The 4,699-nt window shown below is 45.1% G+C and overlaps 2 non-coding genes across 2 annotated transcripts; both read left to right on the plus strand.

Moving 5' to 3' along the window:
• Window positions 1–360: 360 nt before the first annotated feature.
• TRNAT-UGU lies at window positions 361–433 on the plus strand. The gene has a single exon. It is a non-coding gene; the product is annotated as a tRNA-Thr (tRNA).
• Window positions 434–753: 320 nt separating this feature from the next.
• Window positions 754–825, plus strand: TRNAP-AGG. Its single transcript has one exon. It is a non-coding gene; the product is annotated as a tRNA-Pro (tRNA).
• Window positions 826–4,699: the final 3,874 nt, after the last annotated feature.

A 4,699-nucleotide genomic window follows, 5' to 3' on the forward strand; every position in this document is an offset into this window, starting at 1 on the left:
TCCTTGTCCATCAGACACCCTCCATAGACTCCTCATATTTCGGGGAGGTGTGTGTGGGGGGGTCGCCCTTGTACCCAAAGATCTGAAATTCTTACATCAACACCATTTCCATGCACCACAGAGGCACAGTAGGCAACGTCTCAAGAGAGTATCAGGGTGAGGAATGGGAAGACAGCCTGGTAGTTGCTGTGTTCAAAGCAGAATCTTTTCGAGGGTTTTACAGAGCACGAAAATGTTCTCATTTTGTAGGAGAATATCCTGCAATTTTATTCAAGCTGACATCCTACTGAATAGCTGGAATGCTAGAGGCACAATACCAATCTATAAGATGAAAGGTAGAAAAACCTACATCTACGCAAGGGCTCCATAGCTCAGGGGTTAGAGCACTGGTCTTGTAAACCAGGGGTCGCGAGTTCAATTCTCGCTGGGGCCTATGTGTTTTTTTTCCCTCCTGCCAACAGGAATTTCCACATCAGAAGGTAAGCGGGGTCAGACAATGCAGCAGCAGAGTGGCTGTCGCTTGGCACATCTGCATGACTTCGGCGCCGCTTCGGCAGTCATTTAGGCTAGGTGGGTTCACGCCTGCTACAGAAGCTGCCAGTCTCAATGACTCGGGACGTGTGGTTTACTTCTGCTGTGCAAATAAGTATGCATTCCTGCCGATAGAAGGCACCCAAGAACCTAGTTCATCAGAAAAAAATGCCTAATGATTTGAATAAGCCTTGAGGCATAACTTAAAGACCCTTGCATCGTGGCTCGTTGGTCTAGGGGTATGATTCTCGCTTAGGGTGCGAGAGGTCCCGGGTTCAAATCCCGGACGAGCCCTTGCTTTTTCAACTCGACAAGGAATATCTTGTTGAAAACGTCACGACTGAAAACGTCACGACTGAAAACGTCACGACTGAAAACGTCACGACTGAAAACGTCACGACTGAAAACGTCACGACTGAAAACGTCACGACTGAAAACGTCACGACTGAAAACGTCACGACTGCAGTTGGCTCTCCCTGTATACTGTGCTTTGAAAAATTGCAGCCAAAGACTCCCCAGGGATGTGAAACAGCAAATCAGAGAAAGCCCCAGGCTATCCATTGTATTCTCTCTGACAAACTGTAACACATCTTCTCCTTGCCTACCTCTAGCAATCCTGTCAAGTCAAATAAAATAGTGTATGCAAAGTTGCCTCGGAAACTTTAAATAGCCCTTGCTAAACACAAGGAGCTGCTTTCTTTCCTGGGCATGAATTGGGAGCTGACACATACTAACATTGTCATCATGTGTAACTGTATGATGTGTTATCTTTTAAAAAAGGGTTTATGGCCGGGCGCAGTGGCTCACTCCTGTAATCCTAGCACTTTGGGAGGCCAAGGCGGGTGGATCACGAGGTCAGGAGATCGAGACCATCCTGGCTAAGACAGCGAAACCCCGTCTCTACTAAAAATACAAAAAATAAGCCAGGCGTGGTGGCGGGCGCCTGTAGTCTCAGCTACTCCGGGAGGCTGAGGCAGGAGAATGGCGTGAACCCGGGAGACGGAGCTTGCAGTGAGCCGAGATGGTGCCACTGCACTCCAGCCTGGGCGACAGAGAGAGACTTCGTCTCAAAAAATATATAAATACATAAAATACATAAAAAGGGGTTTATATGTTATTACATAATACTGCCTTTTCTTCTCCTTTTCCTTTCTTTCCTTTTTCCCCACCCTTTCTGCTTTTTTGCTGTTGTTGTTTGTTTGTTTGTTTTGTACTGTGAGGCAGGCAATGAATTCTGTGAACTCCAGTGGAGCAATAGAGTGATGAGGGAAAGTGTATCTCCATAGGCAAATTTTGAAATGTTAAACTTTAAATATAATGTTTTGTGAACCCTTAGCAACTTTCTTTATTGTGTGAATAACTATTACAGAATAAAACGATTCCATTAGAAGTGAACTATAGCCCTTCCTGGAAGCAGATGGACTAACTTACCCACATCAACACTCATCGTCTCCGTCTTCTGTCTTGTTTCAAGGCCCATCTTTCACTTCTCGTATTTAAGGGTAGCTCCTTCAGCTTCACATCAGATGAATTTTCCATTTCCTCTCCTTTAGGTAAGGACTTGGTTTCTGAAATCAACATTACTTCCGCCCCTCCACCCCCAAGCCCCTAAGAACACACACACAGCAGCTATTTCCCCCAGTGTGCCAATCATTCCCATTCGCATACAAACCCCAAACAGCTGCAGTATCAGCAATCCTTTAAAAAACGCCTTCTTAAGCACTCTTCCTAATTCTCTTTCTTCTGCATAGATTTTTTAAAAAGTTCCTAAAAGTTATGCAATATGTATCTCAACTTCCTGCCCTCATGCTCTGTCCTCAACCAATTATGATCAGGTCTTTTTTCTCCACCATTCCACTTGAAATGGCTCTTGTCAAGGTTACCAATGACTTTGATGTTTCCAGATCTAAAGGTCACTTTTCAGTCTTCGTCCTACTTCATTTCTCATCTCAGGAGGCTACTTTTCACTCTCTTTTGATGGCTCCTCCTTTCCTGATCTCTCAATATTTGAGTGTTATCTTGCTCTCCCCTTGCCCATTTTTTTGTTTCTCTCTATATACTTATCAAGTCATGAGGCTTAGCATAACATCGTATACTGATGACTCCTACTCATAAGCCTGGACCTAGATTTGTAGATATAGTCACCTGCTTGCCCCAGCATGTGAACGAGTTATAGGCATCTCAGAATTAACCTGTCTCAAATGCTACCCTTGATTTCCTGCCACTCCTCTTCCAATTGCTCTCCAACCACCACCCGTATCCATCATTTATCCGGTTTCTCCAACATCACATCCAATCCACTGTTCTGTCTTCATCTATTTCCCAACACACTCATTATCACCCTAGTTTAAACTCTCCTTCAACTCTTACAAATCCCATGATAGTCATCTAATTCATCTTCCTACTTTTTCTCTACTCCTTATTCTAGAGAACGGCCAGAGTTATCTTATTAAAATGTAAGCCAAACAATACTCTCCTCCACTTAAAAGCAGCCAATAACTTCTCACATTTAGAACAGAATCTGTGATGGAGCTCTTTTTTTTTTTTTTTTTTTTTTTTTTTTTTTGAGACGGAGTCTCGCTCTGTTGCCCAGGCTGGAGTGCAGTGGCGCAATCTCGGCTCACTGCAAGCTCCATCTCCCGGGTTCCCGCCATTCTCCTGCCTCAGCCTCCCGAGTAGCTGGGACTACAGGCGCCCGCCACCACGCCCGGCTAGTTTTTTGTATTTTTAGTAGAGACGGGGTTTCACCGTGTTAGCCAGGATGGTCTCGATCTCCTGACCTCGTGATCCGCCCGTCTCGGCCTCCCAAAGTGCTGGGATTACAGGCTTGAGCCACCGCGCCCGGCCAATGTGATGGAGCTCTTGTGTGTTCCGGTAGTGTCTGTTCCTCTGATAGCAACTGCTTACCCCCTCCTCCTCCTTCTCACTCACTTTCTTTTTTTTTTTTTTTTTTTTTTTTTGAGGCGGAGTCTCGCTCTGTCGCCCGGACTGGAGTGCAGTGGCCGGATCTCAGCTCACTGCAAGCTCCGCCTCCCGGGTTTACGCCATTCTCCTGCCTCAGCCTCCCGAGTAGCTGGGACTACAGGCGCCGCCACCTCGCCCGGCTAGTTTTTTTGTATTTTTAGTAGAGAGGGGGTTTCACTGTGTTAGCCAGGATGGTCTCGATCTCCTGACCTTGTGATCCGCCCGTCTCGGCCTCCCAAAGTGCTGGGATTACAGGCTTGAGCCACCGCGCCCGGCCTCACTCACTTTCTTCTAGCTATACTGGCCCTCCCACTGTTCCTCAAATCCATGGGCCTTGTTTCTTGTTCCGGACTTTTCATTTACTGTTTCCTTTGCCTAGAACATCACTTCCTCAAATATTTGTATCCCTCTCTCCCTCTCTCACTCCTTCTGTGCTCAAATGTTACCTCTTTAGAGACAACTTCCTTGACCACTCTTTCCGAAATAGCCTCCAATTGCCATTATACCCTACACTAATTTATTGCTGTTCACAGCATTTATCACTACTTAATATTATTACATGCAGTTCTTTCCTTCTTTCTTTCTGTTTCCCCTACAAGGATATAAGCTCCAGGAAGGCAAATATTTTGTTGTGCTTGATTTCGTACCCTCAGCACTTAGCAATGTGTACCACACGTAGTTGGCAATTAATAATGAATAGATGAATGGATGGACGAATATTACCACACTCCTGGGCACACCTGCTGATCTCCAGAGGCCACAATTAAATGGCAATTTATTTCCAGTTTCTGTAGAGTCAGATTGGAATCTTCCTAGGGATAATAGCCATGGCTATGGAATTATGTTACAAATAGAAACCTAAATTGAGCTTTCTTGTCTCTGCAGACTATACGCTAAGCACCTTACATGTATTTGCTAATTGTCATAATAGAGGTATGTATTATCTCCATTGTACAAATGAGGAAATAGAGGCACACAAAAGGTAAGCAGCTTGCCCAAGTCACACAGTCAGGAATGTGAGAATTGCCACCGCTTACATTCTAACAGCCCAGCCCACGGTCCCTTCACCATCCTTCCCACATCACTGCACTACTGTCCTTATGCCGCATTTGTTTTCTACTCAATGATGTTTTACAGTGTTTCAAGCCCGTTTTTGTAATTGTAGGATTTATATTTCCAGTTTAGACTGTGAGTTTCCCTTGTG

Source organism: Rhinopithecus roxellana, chromosome 5 (genome assembly GCF_007565055.1).
Source record: "Rhinopithecus roxellana isolate Shanxi Qingling chromosome 5, ASM756505v1, whole genome shotgun sequence".
Lineage (NCBI taxonomy): Eukaryota > Metazoa > Chordata > Mammalia > Primates > Cercopithecidae > Rhinopithecus > Rhinopithecus roxellana.